The following is a 19,816-nucleotide window of genomic DNA, read 5'->3' on the forward strand; positions in this document are numbered from 1 at the left end:
CAAAATATTTCAAACGTATCTCAGAGCAAAGTTTTGGGAAATAAAAACCGAAAGAAGTGCAGATGCTGTAAATCAGAAACAAGAACAGAAGTTGCTGGAAAAGCTCAGCTGGTCCGGCAGCACCTGTGCAGAGAAAATCAGCGTTAATGTTTCGGGTCCGATTCTGAGCAAGCGTCATCGGACCCGAAACGTTAACCCTGATTTTCTCTGCGCAGATGCTGCGAGATCTGCTGAGCTTTTCCAGCAACTTCTGTTTTTGTTTCAAATATTTGATAAGCCTCTCTCTGGTGTAGGAAATATTCAGTGCAGTAGAATAAACCAGGTTGAATTTTGCTGAAATGAAAACCGAAGTATGAAGATGAATTGTAAATTGTCAAGTTCCACAGGCCCAGCCTATTTCCTTTAACATGTTTAGTTTGAAGACTACCAGACATGTTTATCAATTCCAACGCCACCGCTTTCACATTAATGGTGCTGGGAATAACGTCTTTCAGCTTTGTGTTTGGAGAAGTTGGGTTGATCTCCTTGGACAAAAGATTGAGAGCAGATTTGATAGAAATGCTGAAAATCATAAGTGAATCCAAATTAGTGGCCAGGAAGGATCAAAAATCAGAGGACACTGATTTAACACAAATGACAATAAGGTCCAACGTGACGTGAGGGCAATAATTTTTAATTCGCCAATCGGTGAGGATCTGGAATGCACGTCGGGAAATGTGGTGGGGACAGATTTCGTTGGGGAATTAGATAAGCAGCTGAGGAGAAGGAAGCAATGCAGGGGCAGTGGGAAAGTGGGGCTGGTGGAGTAGGTTTGACAGAGGGCTAGCACGGAATCCACGGGCCGAATGGCTCCCCACTGTGCTGTAACCAATCTTCAATTATATAGTATTTAAATGCTTATTCTGCTCTGGTGACATTTTTAAGTAGCACCGATGGGAAATGTCTAGGGAGTTCTCTTTTACTAGTGTGTTTTAAAAACGTTATCAAATTGAGTGAGATCCTCATGAGTTGAAGAAGCAACTGGAATCCATGCGAAGACCATGTTGTTTGGGAATTTTTTTAATTCCCTTATCTAGTTTACGTGAAGCCAGACAATTTCGTCACTAGTATTTCTTCGCAAAGAAATCTTTAACAGATAAGAACTTGTGAAAAAAAAATGATGTAACTAGGATTGGTGCTCCTGCCCTGTCCGCTCCCAATTGTGCCGGCAGAGAGAGAAAAAAAGCCCCAAATGACCCAGTTCGATGGGCGGGGCGGGGTCCGGCCGCAACCTATCGCATGTCGAAAATCCATTTACGACCTGTCATCTGGCCCAAGAAGGACAAGAGAGAGAGAGAGAGAGAAACCCCGCCTTCAGCCGAAGCTTGAACCTCCCGCCCCAGTGCGAGAGACTAAGAGCGAAACTTTTTCTCCTGCCTGTCCTCTTTATAATTGGTCTTTGCCTCGAAGTGGCTGTACAATCCTCAGCAGTGTTCTGAGACTGTACGGTCGCCTCTCGTTTCCGGGTTGCTTCATGATCTCAACTGTTTGATCCAACTAGGCATTTAAAAAAGAAACCCACATGAAGAGAAAAGAGAGAGAGAGAGACTGATAAAGCAAGGAGAAAGAAGAAAAAAACAACTTCGTGAGTAAGGCAGAGAAAGTGAAAACAAATCAGGAAGAAAAGAAAAAATCAAATTATGATTCTTTCCATCCATATTACATTGTAAAGTTGAGCTCCGGTTGTCAACTGCGCTTCTCGGTCTGTTTTTGTTTTGCTTCTGTGAACTTAATCGTCCAAACCATGACAGCAGAGAAGGAGAAGAAAAGGTAAGAAATGAGATTGCATTTGTTCTGATGAAGTTAGCAATAATTTATTTCTGATAAGGTGCGGGCTGATTTTGTTCATATCATTAAAAAGTTCTTGAGGGACTGGACTCCACACCTCCGACATACAGACGTACGCTGACAGGAGACGGGAATAGACTAAATAATCAATAATAAACCGTTCGCCTTGTGATTGTTTTTGATTGGGGCGCTTGGGCTGCGTTCTGAAGTTGTTGACAGCTGCCTGTCTCTCGGAGGCCATCAGCTGCTACCTGCCTATAGACAGACCTGGCTCTGAGGGCCAGCAATGTTGGCAATACGTCCCTCAAAGCCTTCCCCAAAGGCAAAACCCAGAAGGGAAAAGTTGGCTCAAACCTCAGCTCAAACCGAGCGGGTGGGCCGGCGCTGTTTAAATAGTGACCTATTGATCGATCAATGTTCTCCTTCACCTGTTTACATTGCCACTGCTGCTCAGTGTATCAGCAACAGGCAGGCGAGGCCTGGCCGACAAACTAGAGATGGCAACTCTGTGGTCGGGCGTGTCATCTCCCCGATGGATAACTCGTACCAAACAGCAATTTTATTGAGGTTATAAAGCTTTTGCTCCCGACTGCTATGGTACATTTGCGGCTGCACTAAAAAACCGACATTTCCCCTCCCTCTCTTTCGAGAGAGCCTTTGCATTTCGACAGAACACGGAATTGTACAGCAGGACTTGTATGATACAACGGTGTGTTGTTATTTGCAAGGAGAATAATACCTTCAGAAACTAGTCAGCCTGCAAATGGCTATTGCATTCATCTCCAAATGGCTAGAGGTCAGCTGGGATTGTGTGTGACAACGGGCCCTGAACGACAGAAGCATCAGACAAGCCTCTGTACAGCCCACATCCACTGAAGGTTCAACATTGGATAAAAGCAAAAACACAGACATCCAAAACAAAGGGTGTTTAGGATGCATCCAACACCCCCTCCTCCCAACCCTCACTCGTGTCCTGGGCATTTGGAGAGAGCTGCTGGTTGCGCCTAAGGAATGACATTGGGACAATTTGTTGGAGTTGGTGGCTCTGGGTAGTTTTGCTGAGCGAAATGGCGTCCCTGAGCTAGAAAGGACTCACATTGTCAAGGTGCGGCAAACCACTGTTAATACTTGAGCGATTTCAACAGCAACTTTACCATCAGGGTTTGGGTGAAAAGCAGGGTCTGTCCTGAGACTGGGTTAGAATCAGAAACAGGTTAAATGTCAATTGAAGTTAGACGTAAGCAGAACGTCGGATATGGTACTCTTAATTAAGGAGTTTGCCTCTCTAGAATTACTACTTCGTCGTGAGGGTGGAATCGGGAATGAGATTCTCTGTTTGGGATGGCTGTTTTGTTTTAAGATTGGCCTTAACCCAGACCATGCAAGCCCAGTTGGTAGTTGGGGAGGCAAATGCAATGTTAGCATTCAAGAGGGCTAGAATACAAGAGTAGAGATGTACTACTGAAGCTGTACAAGGCTCTGGTCAGACTGCGTTTGGAATATTGTGAGCAGTTTTACTCCCCATACCTAGGGAAGGATGTGCTGGTGGTTGAGGGGCTCCAGAAGAGATTTACAAGAATCATCCTGGGGATGAAGGGCTTGTCATATGAGGAGCAGTTGATGATTCTGGGTCTTTACTTCATGGAGTTTATAAGGATGGGGGTGGGGTGGGTGGGGACTTGGGGGGATGCTTATTGAAACTTACAGAATATTGAGAGGCCTGGATAGAATGGACGGGGAGAAGATATTTTCAGGAGTAGAAGAGACTAGAACCCCAGGGCACAACCTCAGGGGATAGGCCTAAAGAGAAAACCTTTTAGAACTGAGATGAGGAGGAATTTCTTCAGCTAGAGGGTGGTGAATCTGTGGAACTCATTGTCACCGAAGGTTGTGGAGGCTGAGTCATTGAGTGTATTTAAGACAGCGATAGATAGTAAGGGGATCAAGGATTACTGAAGGAAGAATGGGAACCAGAAACATACCTGCCGTGATCGAATGGCGGACCAGACTCGATGGGCAGAATGGCCTAATTCTGCTCCTATATCGAATGATCCTCGTCTTATAATGTTGTTGACTATACCCCATTTAGTAAGCATATCACAACGGTTTGAAGATACAATTTAAAACAGAAATTGGAACAATCAAAATGAGAGGTTACCTGACAATCTTATGCATTTGAAGGAGCTTCGCCATCAGTAATCTGGGTTGGGAAGACTCATATTGGGGAGCTGTGTTACCGGAGTTTGAGTCGTGCCAATCTATTCCAAATAGATATAAACCAGGAGGAGCACAATATGTCAACGTATTTCTGATAACGCTGGTGTGCTGTTGATGTTTACTGAGTTATACTATATGTACAAGGCAACTTTTGTTTAGCCAATAGGCCTTTACTTATTTGACAGTTGCTGTTAGATTTTGCGTTATGAATTGAAAGGCTGTAAAGACTGACTTGTGTCCTCAGCGCATTCCTGACGAAATTCGTATGTTCTCAGAGACTGGACAGTCCCGCTTCCAACATTATTTGTAAACGTTTCAATAAAACTGATTTCGAGTCGTTGTGGCGGATTTTTTTTACTGGTCAGGACTAGTTTTGGTGTTCACAGAGAGAGAGAGAAAACGAAACTTTCTCACACTGAGGAGGGATTGTGACTTTTTAGTTTGCTATCCTTTTCTATTCGATAACGGCTAATGCTTTCAGTGGCTTGGACAGCAGGTGGTTAATGTTTTGTTCTGTTTTATGCCAAGAAGACCAAACTCCGCAGTTACCTTTAAAGACGACTTGTTCAGTGCAAGTTACAACACGTTATAACGCCGACATGAGTGATAGGACGATTGTAAGTGAATGTGTTGGGGCCGCTTAGCTCCGATGGTTCCGAGTGTGACAAAGAGTGATAACCACGGCGTGGGTTCGCTCCCTGAATCAGCGCTTGTACAGGGTGCCCCTCAAACCTATATCCGACTCATTCAGTCTCTCTAATTGATAACGAAGACTGGCTAATGTGTCTCAGAGGCAACGGGCCACAATGCCGGCGTTCAATACGAAGACTCCCCTTGGGAGATTTAAACCCAATTTGTGTTTACTTTCTCTTCAAAAGAACTACAGAAATACCACCCCCTGCTTTTTTATATGTAGGAATCCAGAACAAAGTTAACTAGCAGCAAGAACGCTTTTGGGGCGCTTTCTGACCATGAATTAAAAGCAGCTGATTTTAAAAATCGCTTTGAGTAATGAATATAAGCAATCTGCAGGTTGTTTCCTTTGTAACACTTTCTACAGAACGCCCTTTGCTGACTCCTGCACATTTGACAACAGCCAAAAATGGGTTTAAAGTCCAGCTTCATTATGTTCCCATTCTTAAAAGTAGAAAAGACAGTACAGGTCCGTTCTGACGTCCCCACCCCCAATTCCCACTGACCCGGTGGGGTTCAGTGGACTGTGGGGTGACTGGAATGGTGTTTGTTTTGCCTGTCCCATGTAAAGGTGCCAAGTTGGAGCACGTACACTTTACTGAGCAGTTTTATTATTTACCACATACCTAATCTGCCACCTTATATGCACGTGTATGTTTGTCAATTTTTAAAAGAAGATTGAATTATTATCGTCACATGTACTTGGGTACAGTGAAAAGTTTCGTTTTGCGTGCAGTGCAGGCAGATCAAAGCATACAAAATTTTATAAGGTTTATAAAACAGAACGATGAGTACAATGTTACGGCTGCAGAGAAGGTGCATGCAAATATTAGCAAGTTTACAATTGGTAATTTATGCATGAAGACAGGGACAGTTCAGTGTCTAGTAATCTCTGGAGTGAGATCCACCGTCAAGTTGCACTCCCGACTCATTTAGTTCCAGCTTGAAGCTCGCTTTTCCTATGAGCCTGATCAATCTTTTTCAATATCCTTGTTCAAATAACGCTATGTTTTTAAACATTGAAACATGTTTGCTCGTGATTGGGATTTCCAGCAACTATTCACAGTTTGGCAAATCTGTGTAGAAGACGCAGTCACACACAGCTCCCGAAAAGCCGCAGGTCCAACTAAATCACACACAATAAAATGCCTGTATCTGTCACTTAAACGTGCGTTCAGAAATTAAACTCTTCTATTTTGGAAAGCTGAAATGAAAACAAACAACATCGGGTAGGAAAGATAGCCTGGAGATATTTATATCTCGTCATTCTTGTACATATATTTACATAACAAAGGTTGCACAATCTAAATAGATATCTGTATATTTACGTATAAAAATACCCATTTTCTGCTTAAGAATATATCGTTGTGCTCAAACTGACCAAAGTTTCGGATTAATATCCCCCTTGCTAAAGCTGTATTCTGGAGGTTAAATTAAAAACATATTGAAGTTATTTTGAAAAGGAAATGATTTTCTGGGATGTTGGTAACCCTGCCCAGGCTGTTTTTGCTGTATATCCAAACTTCTCCGATACAGCGGAGTGGTCTCTCATAGCGACTCCAGAGGGCGTGAATCGTGGACCGGTGTCAGACTTGAGTTGCGTAGCCACTTCCCCTGTTTCAAGGATTTCTACAAATATTTGGGGCATTTCCTCATTTTAAAAGTTGAAAGCCATACGTACGAGACAACACCTGTCCATGTCGCATTAATACGGAGAGGTTACATGGGCTTCATAAGGAACGTGTTGAAGTTACACGTTGTGTCGTGTCATTTGATGAATTGACAGCGTAAATGCACTGGACCTGAAATCTCAGTTGGGAACTGTGTTCAGAACAAGCGAGTGACACAAGGATCTCGCGATTGTGGTACGGCTCGAGCTGGCCTTCAAGCAAAATTCCATGTTAGGCCTCGTAAATTTACTCTTAACTATTCAAATTTCCCATGCAGATGTTATGCTTGAGTGATAGGCAATGATCTGCAGGTGGGTGTGAGAGAACGAGGGTAGGCAAAAATGAATGGCTGCAGTGGTAGCTATTTATTTGTGAAGCGGATAACAAGTGATCTGCACAAAAGCACTCCCTTGTTTTCTTATGTTCAGTAGGTGCTAGAATCCCATGATGACATCACTAAGCTGTTATTTTGAAATATGGACCTGTAACAAACGGGTAGATATTTCACAGAAGTGATCAGCACACTGCTACCACGTCTCGATGTGCTGGTTCCACAGCAGAATGACACTGAGGTTAATAGCCTCAACAATATTTCTTATGTTTAGTATTTTTAAACTTGTTTATATAGAAAAAAATGAGAAACAAACATTTCAAATGAAAGCTAAAGCGTAAATGTAGATATCATTATATTTAACATTCTGTAAAATCCTGTGAATGTTGGACATCTGAAATACAAACAGAAAGTGCTGTGGAAACACAGCATGACTAGTAGCATCTGTCAAGAGTGAAACAGAGTTAATGTTTCAAGTCCGATATGAGTTTTCTTCAGAACTATTATTGTGTTACTCAACTACAATGACTGCTTTCCAGCATTAAGATGCGGTTGATGCTGTTAGATTCTGCCCAACCAACTTTTCTCTCGAATCAAATAGTGAGGTTGTGATGTTCAGCAGCAATTACACATTTCAACACTCATATGAAATGGTTTTCTTCACTCATTTAAAATAATTGCTTGTAGTTTGTTATGTTGATGAATTAACTTGCAACTTGATGTGCTTTCAGACCATTCACTTAATTAAATGACCCAGAACATCTTACATGAGAAAAGGCACCGAACAAAGGTTAGGGAAGAATTAGGGGAAGAGACCAAAGCCAAAGTTGAAGAGGTAAATCTTCGCCAGACACTTCGAAAAGCAGAAAGAAGTAACTAGTTTATGGAGATCATGTAGGAGAGTGACATCATGGTATTTTAGTGAAGTACTAATTCGAAGGGATATAAAGGAGGTCAGGGTTTGAAGAGCAGTCAGCACGTAGAGACACACAGTCACAGAGTGGGGAAAGGATGTGATCACAGAGGGTTTTGCAGACCAAGATCGAGTTAGAGACTGAACAAGTGAGGAGCAGGTTATAGGCATCAGAATTGTGGTTACGTTTTGTATGGTGGAGTTTTCCGTGACACCTGTGTAGCCATTGATTACTTCTAATGGTTTTTCTCATAAACTGGTAAGCTCAGGTTTGTGCACATTTGCAGTGTTGCTGGAAATACCGATAGGAAGACATTTCACAGGAAGTGATCCAGGTGACTGAATTGGCCCATGCTAGATCAGACCAAATAACATGGGAGTTATTTGATCCCAGCACTGCTGCTGAGATCTCAGAATGGGATTTCGCAGTTGAAATGGTAATAATAGTACTGAAGGGAGGAAATCTGTCTAAACACATTTGTAATATAGTTATAACATGCTCAGAGCAATCCTTCCTCTTTATGAAGGGTCTAGGCCCGAAACGTCAGCCTCTCTGCTCCTATGATGCTGCTTGGCCTGCTGTGTTCATCCAGCCCTGCACCTTGTTGTCTCGGATTCTCCAGCATCTGCAGTTCCTACTACCTCTTTAATCTGGCATTTTCATATATATTTACACGGATTAAGAAAACGCAAAAGCAAAATTAATTTCCATAAAATTAGCTTGCATTAAATTTTATCTTGTGCAATACACTATGCTGCCTTGCTCAGTTTGAAGTTGCCTAAAATGTGATGCAAGTATTTGTCATTGCCAAGAGTAACAGTTGTATTCCCAGGACATTCCCTGTTTGGAGAGGGGCAAGAAAAGGAAGCGATCTGGGAGTATACTATATTGGGCTTCTGTTTTTATTATTATAAGCCAGCTGGAAATTCAATTTTGTTGGTGCTTTGAACCCATGAACGTGGGACAAATTATATGACAATGGGAGAATTGGCAGCTGTGAGCCCCTTGTGTTCTGTATACCTCTTTGGTCAGGTCTGCTTAAACTCTTCTGAAAGGAAAAGTTTCATTACCTGTTCTATCAAACAGCGTGATGACCAAGTTGTGACGCATGAAATATGCTGGGGCAAGTGAGAAATGTAATTGTTCAGATAAAAAAAACACAAAAATATCTGACATCTGAAACAAATCTGGAGAAAGCAGGAAATGCACAGCAGATTGGTTAACATTTGAGAGAAAAGAGATGGATACTTCAGCCATGGTTCCCGTTTCCTTCTGGAAAATTCTCTTTGATGGACCTGAGGTGACAACAGGCTCATGTTTGACTGGAATGTCCAAGTAATGAAATTACTCAATGGCAATCTTTTAGGTCACCAAGTCACCAAGTGAAAAAATACCTCCGAGGAATCAAGAAGGTACATATTTTAAACTAAAAAGATAACGCATGAAATGCTGGAATGCTTACAGCGTGGCCTTTACCTGCACTGTGGGAATGGTAACAAATTTTCACTCACACTTTTCAAAATCTAATCAATCAATCAATAATAGGAACACTCATCATTCCCTTTTCATGTGATTATAGTTTCTGTGTTAGATTTTTTTACCAATAAGTGAAGCAAAAGGTTAAGAATTCAGTTGGAAAAATTTCGTTTCATTTAGACTCTAATCATTATTAGTGACATAATTAATAGCCTGATTGTGTTTTCTTTTCTAAACATGACAGTAACTGAATGGAAAACAAGCTATTCATAATTCAAATAGTTTGTTTTTTAAAAGACTAGTTGATGAAATAGGTTATGGTAAATTGTTATGAATGATTTAGATTATCCGAAAAAGGGATGACTGTGAGAGCAAAGGAGATTGCTCAGTTGCAAAGACCTGATAATAATAAGCTGGAGACATCAACATAACAATAATTTTTTTTATTGTTGCAATGATAGCGTAGTAGAAACGAGAGAGGTAACACCGTACAATAGAAGGTCATAACAAGTCTTGGCATAAAAGACAAGAGATTGGAGACTACAGGTGATTAAGTATAGGGGTGGTAGGATTCTTTTTGATATACAACAGAGTAAAAAAAGACAAAGTAGGATGCTGAAAGTGGATAAACATTGTAAGGAGGCCAAATTTACCTAAAACTCTACCACAATTCACACAGTATTCAAAAAATTTGAATTTGCATTTCTCTGTATATCTCTGCAAAGATAAAATGGGCTATAGTCTTTTTTAAAATTGTAGGTACAAGTTGTTGACTGTGCAAGTTTGTCACATCACAGCAAGGAAAGCAGGGCACCTGGGACCTGTGTGAACCAAGCAGGTTAAGAATTGTGAAAGTAATACTGAAGATTTGAAAAGGAAGTATCAACTAGAATGGCTGATTTCAACGTCAGATCAGATACAGAAAGAAATAAACAAATACAAAATTGATTGGATCAAGAGAGGGAGAAAAGAAAGACAAAAAAGGACTTAAAATGCAGTTTACATGAAATGGGTTTAAAATATCCACAATTAAGACCTGAAGAAATATTTGTAATATTTAATTTTCAGTGCCAGAAAGAATTAATACATTCCATGTGATTTCTTCGACAGCATCTCTCAAACCTGCAATCTCTACCATCTAGAAGATTGAGGGCAGAAGAAATATGGGAACACCATCACCTCCATGTTCCTCTCCAAGTCACACACCATCCTGACTTGGAAGTATATCACTGTATCTTCATCATCATTGAGTCAGTATCCTAAAACACCCCACCTAATAGCACTGTGAGAGCACCCTCACCACATAAATTGCAGTGGTGCAAGAAGGCAGCTCAGTGCCCCTTTACAAGAGCAATTAGATTTGGGACAATAAATGCCGACATTGCCAGTGAAAACCAAATCCTGTGAATTAGTAAAAACAATGACATGGTACAGGGACTGAAATGGATAAGGTTTAACTGTGGGGGAGGGGGTGCGTTTGCATCTATAGTACATGCTGTTCAATGATTAGGCAGACAGTAAGATATTGTTTTAGTAAAAGTAATGATGGAATGATGTAACCTGAATGGCAACTGCTGGATTTTTGTCTTGAATTCTATGCCCGCCCTCACCTAAAGTTGCATTTATGTTTGAGCATAAGTATCGGTGAAAGCTTCTTGGCTCACCATTGTTCTGAGGGCAAATTTGGGGCCAGAATTTAGATTAAATGAAGGTAACATGAAAAGAAAACTCATTTGTGAGTTGAAATCTAATTACTCGATTACAGCAACTTTTGTATGACACAAAAGCTGTGTATTCACTATTGGAAAAAACTAATCAGATATTTTGTTAGACTAGAAGTAAAGTTGTTTTAATTGAATTTTCATAATAAAAGACATACCTTGATTGTGACCTTTCCTCTGGTAATTTTCTATATATAATATATATATATAAAACACACAATATGTTGTCAGCATTTTTCTTTGATTTGCAGAATGTTTAGGGTGTTCCCATCAAAGGATCGAGACAACAATATTCGGGAACCTACTACTGTTTAATTATTGAAGCCTCTGGATAGAAAAGATTGGTATCTGATTCCTGCAGCTTTTTGAATTGGATTTCATTGTGTACAGTAAGATAGAAGTAGAAAATTGGGCAGGTCTTGTTCCATTTCCCAAGTGACGTTATTTTTTCCCCTGTTGATTAGTGTCACTTTCAGCCTCAGTGTGTTACAAACATTAGGTTTGGTTAGATTTGGTATGTTGTTTTTTCAGAAGTAAAACAACATTTTTAACTGTTGATTGAACAGAGGTACTTTCCCTACTTTAAAGGGAACCATTTTACTTTTCAAATCCAATGTATATCTTTTAACTTGATTGTCATTGTTGAAGTATATTATTGGATACATCATCCAATCTTTTTGTCTCCTGGATTTGATCTAAGCCAAATATTAGGTGAATGATGATAAATAAATAAGCATGATAGGATTTGAACTGAATGTGGCTTTTCTCACTTACTATTCAAAGAGCTATCACTTTCCTAAACAACAGTATTGAAACAGAAATTCAGTTCTAATTAATTTGCACGACTTCATGATAAATAATAATTTCCTGCAGAAATACACGACACGTTTGTGTTACTGACATATACAATGCAACGTCATCAACAAAAAATATTGCAATGAACGGTTCTGAACATATTCGGATAGAGCATATCTGTCACTTCCCCAACATCCCACCCACAATTTTGCTTTGTTCTCTCACATTGCTCCATGGTACAAGGTCAGAATTGCATACTTTCTGATTGTCGCTGGAATGCATTATCTTGTTTGAACCTTCCATTCCCTCTGTGCTGTCAGACTATATCACAAGCATAGAGTCTGAGACCTTTTTGCTTCCTCCAGCCAAATATTAGGAAGTTTAAAGCCATCACCTTTGGCTTGGAGCACAATCTTTGCTTTTGCTCAATCCCCTCCCCAGCCAATATTTCAGGCTCAATTAGTCTGACTGCAGTCTCAGCATCCTGTTCAAACCTGGGCTGGTCTTCAGATGCCTTATCCTTTGATCACAAAGATCAGTTACTTATCATCCCTGTAATATTAGTCACCTCCACCCACTAAACCTGCCTTAGCCCATCTACCACTTGAACCCTCGGGCATGACTTTTTTGTCACAGAATTGATTATTCCAACATTTTCCAGGCTGGACATCAATTCTTTATTGACTGTAAATTCCAATTCATTCACAATCCTGTGGCCTATATCTTGCCCTATAGGTCTATGACCTCCACATTACCATCAGTATTTCAAAAATAATAGATGTTCTGTTTTTAAATGTCTCCCTGACCTTGTCTGTCATTCTAACACCATCATGTTCTCCAGCCTTAACTTCACTGCAAACTTTCTCTGTACCTGAATCCGGCTTCTTGGGTAGTCTTCACATTTTTAATCCATTTATGTTTCTTCAGCTGTGTCTTTGGCCACCTATTCCCACATTTTTGAATTTACTTCCTAAATCTTTCTACCTTCCTCTACTTTTAAAATTCTTTACAGGCAATCTCTTCAGACACGCTTTACACTACCCGTCCATGTATAAACTCTATTCCCCTCTTTCTTCAAACCTCTGGTGAACCACCTTCAGCTTTCTTGATTCTTAAAGATGCTCCATTAAGCTGCAGCAATACATTGCCATTGAGCTAGAAACAAATTTTCATATTATTGTAAATTTGCAATTAAACATTGAGTTTATCAATGGAGCAGTTTGCTATTTTCATCAAACCACACTGCAAAGAGGCCTTTTAGACTGACACGTTCTTGCTAGCTCCTTGAAGAGCTAACCGATTAGCTCTATTCCCCTCCATTTGCACAAATCCATAAAATGTTTATTTTCAATGTGTTTTTAATTTCATTTTTCAACTTCTTATTGATTTTCTTCCACCATCCTTTCAATCAATGCATTTTAGATTATAACAATCCAATCCATAAAAGTTTCCTTATTATTTTCACCAGCCAGCATAAATCTATGTTTCCGATTATTATTCCTGCATCAGGTGTAAACAACTTTTCCTCCCTATTCTATCAAAACTCATTATCATTTCAAACACTCTCCTTATCCCCCCCGATGTAACAGTCTCAGGTTTTCTACTGTCTCCTTATCATCAAAGTCATTAATTGATGGTACCATTCCAGTATATCCCATTTACACCATCTCCAAGGCATCAACATCCTTCCAAATATATGGTGCTGAGTATTGGACACAGTACTCCAGCTGACACCTTTCCACTGATGATGAAGGAATAATGTCCTGGCTTACGTACTGATGTATTCATTTAATTAGCCCAAGCTCCTGGATATTTCATTGCTGTGTCCTGTTCCTTTTGATTTGGAACTAAACTGTTCTGAAATCAGACCTAAAAAGATTTGGAATGAAGAGTTATTATGAGAGCTAATTTGTCTCAATTCAGGAGCAACAAGTCTACTATTCTTAGTTAAGAGGAGGGAAATGACTTTGGATGGAAATATAAATGTGTGCATCCTATCTATGTAAAAATGATGCATTAAATATTATTTCCTCTGTATAAGCTAAGGATAACACTCAGACTTCCAACAACAGGTCTTAATGGCAATATAAGTTTGAGACATTAAAATACCGGAGAAAGATTATTGTAGTCTTCTCAACATTTTTGTTTCCACAGATTTTTTAAAAGATTCATCGTTAAGATACTATTTTCAAATTGAATTTGGGCTACTGCTCCTAACAAAGGAATCTTGATAACCGAGCATAATGTCCATATTTGAGGTGTGAATTGCTGTTCAGCATGTTTTTCCAGCAAGATAAGATGTATGAGGTCTTAGGAATCGCAAGTCTAAGAAAACACTCTAATGCTCATCAAATTGTCTGGGGAAAATTAGACCCTCACTGTGGGAATGAGGTACATTTATGGGTACATGGGCTCAAGTTCACTTTTAAATGCGTGCAGCTCTTGAAACAACTTTAGGTACTCTGAAACAATATTCGATCTCAGTAAAAGAAAAGTCACATTCTGTGAACCTGATATATACAGTTGATGTGATAAGCTGCATGAAGAAGAGCAATCTTTCTGCGGATGAATTTGCTAAAATAATGACACACTTCCTTTCACCTCCTCTGTTAATATGCTATTTGGCATTTCTCAGTGTATTGGAAGGTGCATTTTCTACTTTCAAAAATGCTACATTTATTGATGGTCCTTCATTTCTTCAGCCCAGATCTCAACTTCCTATCAAAGCTACCATTCAACCCAGTTAATAATCTGCCTTTCTTCATTACTGTTTTTTTTACTCTCTCTAGCCAAACTCTAGATGATCTATTTGACGTGTGCCTTCGCACAGCTCATACATGACACGGTACTTGCTGCAGGAAAGTTGAATTTACCTGGTTGAAGAGAAAGGTGTGCAAAATGGACACAGGGCCGAAATCCCAACATCAGCTGTTCCTTGATTTCTATCCCACAAGCCTCCAGAGACTGCAGAAGAACCTGAATTGTCTTGATTTATTCAAGTCTTTTACAATGGCCAAATTTCACACTTTCCAGTTACTCTACATACTTTGCGTGGCGTCATGATACTCTAAATATAATGAATTGAAAACATAATCTGTTGTGTAGGAGTTAACCTATTGGTTGTGGTGTTGATTTCAAGACAAGATAAGCAGTGCTCAACTTTAGCCTCACTTAATTATCTCGTTCCATTTTATGGCCACCCATTTCCATTCTCATGTTCAAGAAAGATGGTGTTATATTAAGCATCTATAAAGGGAGATCTGAGCTGAAAAAAAGCCTGTAGAATGGCATAATTATGCATTTTCTTTTGTCATTTTTCATTTAGTCCATGTGACAGTCTTGTAAAGACAATTTCTACTGTCATTTCTAATTCAGGAAATTAAAGTGTAAAAGTACACAGATACTTTCATGTCTCCTGCCCAGGAAATGCTACCTCATTATGGAATGTTTTATGATAATGTATTTTAAAAATATCCTTCTTACAAAATCAAGTCAAAATGAATAATGATAACGTCAAGTCATAATGAGTGATGATAACAGTCTTTTGTTATGTAGCTTGTTTCCTGTTTTGTTGTTGAATCCCACAGAGGTTTCAGGGTAAATGCAGAGTGTGACATTAACCTATTTAGAGGGTCCCCTGTGTTGCAGGCTGGTCTTAATTAGGGTGGTACAATTGGTCAGCGTGCTCCTGAATAGGAAGAAACTAGATCAGCCCAGTTCCTTTTACTAATGATGACCGTGATGGGAATGGTCCCTTTTTGATTCAAATTACAAGAGTTCAAGATCTTTCTTTTTATTTCTTAGTAAATGCATATACTAATTTTTCCATTACATAAGTTGGCACATGTTGTGTTGCGTCACAAATGCTTTCAGATCATTTATTTATATTGGACTTGTTTTACTCCTTTTGTGGATCAACCACTTGTAGCCCAGTTGTTTTTATGAGAGTGACTAGGTCAGTATGAATTCAAGTAATTCTTGACTGTCTGGAATTTGGTATTGATTTACATCGAAGTGAAAAACCTGAGGGCAGAAAGGGAAGAAGAACTACTTGATTTTTCCAGCCATGAATTGATGATAGCTTAGATTGTCCTGAGATAAAGTCACATATGTGAGGGATGCAAACTATTTTCAAAATACTTTACATGACAGGTCATTATATCTTTGCTTATGTGTTAACTATGGTAATGCCTCAACTCAGGCTACCATATTTAGTAGCTGAGAGACCTATTTTAGTCATGATATTTGTAACAGAGATAAAAAATTTTTTCCCTCTGGGCATAAATCAGTGGAAAATGCCTATTGTTTTTTTCAACAACAAAATTAGGCAGTTTTCCTTCTGGTAATGATTGTATAGCTCTTCAAAATTCATAACCGTTTCATTAGCAGTTTCCTCTATCACACCAACAATCCTATCTTTTAAAGAGAAATGGCATTGGTTATAGAGATAGTAGGAACTGCCGATGCTGGAGAATCTGAGATAACAAGGTGTAGAGCTGGATGAACACAGCAAATCTGAAGAAGGGTCCAGACCCGAAACATTAGCTTTCCTGCTCCACTGATGCTGCTTGGCTTGCTGTGTTCATCCAGCTGTACACCTTGTTATCTCTGGCATTGGTTATAGATGTTTTTAAACAATCTGACCAGATGTGTTATGTCACACTTTGGGGGTGGATGTCATTTGAACACTACCATTGCACAAGAGTATGGCATTGGTTTTACATTTCCAAAAATTGTTTTTTCTTTATAAGTTTTGCAAAACAGGTGTGCAAAAATAATCAGAGACAGTAGGAACTGCAGATGCTGGAGAATCCGAGACAACAAGGTGCAGGGCTGGATGAACACAGCAGGCCAAGCAGCATCATAGGAGCAGAGAGGCTGACGTTTCGGGCCTAGACCCTTCATCAGAAAAGTGGGAGGAAAATAATGTCTTTTTCTCTGCCGTTCCTTTGTTCCATATTAAAGAATCTGCCTCAGGCTTTTGTGAAAAGAATAAAAATGGAACCAAATGGGTTTTATTTTCTTCCATTACTTTTGGTGAAAGGGCAGATAGAAAACATATATAATGTTCATGGGAGCATCAGTCGTAAAGATAATAAAACTAATGGCAATGATCTTGGGACTTCCTGTCCATCAAGTGTCAGACAGGCCTGTATCACTGCCTGAATTATTCAGTATCTCTTTCAATCTAGTTCCAACTTCTTGAAACCCATTGAAGGCACAGTCGGACATTCTAAGGCACTGGGCACCATGTATATTTATGACCTTAACTTCCTAGGAGCACAAATCAAGAAAGATCTCTTGGAGGTACAGATTAACCTGGTCACTGATACGTCACTGATAATTAGACAATACCATGAATTATTGTCTTATAATATATATTCTCACACAGTGTGCTAATTTGTTCTGCCTTCTCTTGTACACAAATTTGTGCATGTCAAGCCAAAACACATTGTCAATTCAGGTCTCTCAGCTGATCCCAGTGAAGAACACCATAGGGACTCTTTATATGGGGTCATGCATAGGTACCGTGAAATTGTGTTCAACCAAGAATTAAGTGGGAATTTATTCTGGTTTTGTGGTGCCCTGGTGGTGTCCCTATCTCTGGACTATAAGATCTAAGTTCAACTCCCATCTGACTTTGAGATGTGTCACATCCATGTCCAAACATGTCCAAGCAAGTTCTGATTATTGAAAGTTAAAAATTAACCCTCCCGTGCACAAGTTGGCAACTTAAAAGGATTTCTGAATACTAGATCCGAGAAATATTTTAGCATTACATTAATTCCCTGACATATCGCTTGTTCTTGTACAAAATGTTGGAAAGATAGTGCTTTGGAACCATGTCATGTTTTATGGTGGATGGAGGAAGATTCTCAGAAGCATTTGGGCCTGGGAGTCTAATGTAAACCTTGGTAATTACTAAAATGATTTGTTGTTCTTTATTGGCAGATAAAATAGAACAATGTTAAAACATTACTAATGTGAACAGACACCAATTCATATTCTTTTCCCAGCTATTCACAAATGAATGAGGAAATGATTATATATCTGGCCATAATTTTGTTAAAATCATATCATTAAAATAAAAAAAATTTGCACACGTGCATTTATAGCATCAAAAAATAATAGGTGCAAAATGCATCAACATTTCCAATTTTCCTATTGGGTAGAAAGTAATGAGCCATCAGAATTAATTCTGCAAAGCTTGGTCTAAAGTTCCCAATGCAACTTTGCAAGGTTGCACAATTATGGCTGCTAATTGACCAGACACCCAGCCAAACAAATCCAGTGTAATTTCTGCTTTATGAGGAACACGCCTGGTTTTCTTAGGAGTTGAAGAAGTTGATAAAGTAGGAATGGCTATAGCTGTTTATCATGGGGCTCTTCTGGTTAACTGGGTTTGGTGGTGGGTAGGTTTCTCCAGTTTTCATTGGGGGACTATGGCAGAACTGTGATATTTGAACTGTCATACTACAAACTGAGTACTGCTGACAGAAGTTTGGTCAAAAAAGCAACCTGCAAGAAACCACCTCGTAAGTTAGAGTTCAACAAAAATGTGATTCTGAATTCAGATCTCAGTACAGCTGAAATTAACTTTTTTATTGCCTGGCTATAATCTGGACCCTGATGAAAACAATGCAGAGCTGCACTCTTGCTGGGTATATGCTAAACTTTTTGATAGTACAGAATTTGAGGTCATTTCTCTGGCTATTAAAATGAGCTTTTTGGTTTCAGACCATATCCTAAAGTAAGTTGGACCACAGAGGAGGCTGCAGAGCTGGACAACTCAGTAACCACAGCAGGGTGGGCATCAATTGCATAAGAACAGTAGGTGTTGCATGCAATGTAGAGACAGATGGGAGGCTGAAGGCTGTGCACAGAACAACAAAGGGATCTGTCAGCCAAGAGACAGTTTCCTTGAACAGAACAAGATCAGCTTGTCTTGTTGAAAAGCTGATATGCGTGTGTGCGTGAGAGAAAGAGAGAGAGAGAGAGACAGGAAGAGGTACTCCTGCATTACTGTTTGGAGGGAATTCCACAGTTTTGACTGAACAACAATGAAGCAACTTCAGTGTAGTTCCAAATCAGATTGATGTGTGACTGAGGGAACTTGCATGTGGTAGTGTTCCCAAGAAGAGCAGCAGTTGTCCTTCTGTACAGTAAGGGTCATAGGTCTGGAAGGTGGTGTCGATGAAAGTTTGACAAGTTGCTGCTGCATGGCTTCTTGTAGATGGTGGAAAGAGTTTGAGGTGTTAAGGGTAAGTTACTGACAGCAGAATGTGCAGCCTCTAACCTGCTCTTACAGCACAGTATTTCACAAAATATATTAGTTCCCTTTCTCCTCTATTTTTCTCTCTTATGACCTTTTGGTCTGTAAATTACACTAATGCACAAAATCCCAATATTTAAAATATTTAACATTTCAAATCCTTCCTTGAATTCAACATAATCTTACCATTGCAAAATGTTCTGTAAGTTGCCTGGAAATGCTTTCCAACAATGACTGTGAATTTCTTTTAACCATCAACATTTTGAATTGTTGCTGTAGGCTGCAGATGAACAGTGCTGCAAAATATGTTCACAATTTAATAGAAGTCCTATCTTTTGCATATGGTTTGCCAAAATATTCAAGCTGTTCAAGTGGAACATTTCATTTGGGAGATTGACTCCAGAAAAGCAACATTCACTTGAAAAATTCTTTCCATTAAAAGAGCTCTAATATTTTCCAAGCAAATATACTTCCTTTTACGATCAAAAACAGGCGAAGAGAAAATAAAAGTCTAATTTAAACAAAATAGATTCCTTCAGCCTTTGTCAACTCAACTAAGAAATATATAAAAAGAATGAGCATCCCCAAGCTGAGCTCAAATAAAAACAGAGTTGCAGATGATATAAAACTTGGGAGAATTATAAACTGTGAAGAGTACAGTATAGTACTTCAAAAAGACATTGAGAAGTTGATGGGTTGGGCATATAGTTGGCAGATGAAGTTCAGTGCAGAGAAGTGTGAGGTGATACAGTTTGGTACAAAGAAGATAGAGGGAGTGTATAATGTGGGCTTGTGGTACCATGGTAGAAAGTCAGAAGTTTGTGCATTCAAATCACATCAGGTTCACTGAGTTTCACTGCAACTCAAGTTCTAGGATTTTGTAGCTCTTTTGCAGTAAC

General features: G+C 39.4%; 1 long non-coding RNA gene across 1 annotated transcript; it reads left to right on the forward strand.

Moving 5' to 3' along the window:
• Positions 1-740: 740 nt before the first annotated feature.
• Positions 741-11,018, forward strand: LOC109936574. The gene is made up of 2 exons (XR_007262887.1): positions 741-1,809; positions 10,239-11,018. It is a non-coding gene; the product is annotated as an uncharacterized LOC109936574 (long non-coding RNA).
• The last annotated feature ends 8,798 nt before the right edge of the window (positions 11,019-19,816 follow it).

This window comes from Rhincodon typus, chromosome 9 (genome assembly GCF_021869965.1).
Source record: "Rhincodon typus isolate 14 chromosome 9, sRhiTyp1.1, whole genome shotgun sequence".
In the NCBI taxonomy this organism is placed as follows: domain Eukaryota; kingdom Metazoa; phylum Chordata; class Chondrichthyes; order Orectolobiformes; family Rhincodontidae; genus Rhincodon; species Rhincodon typus.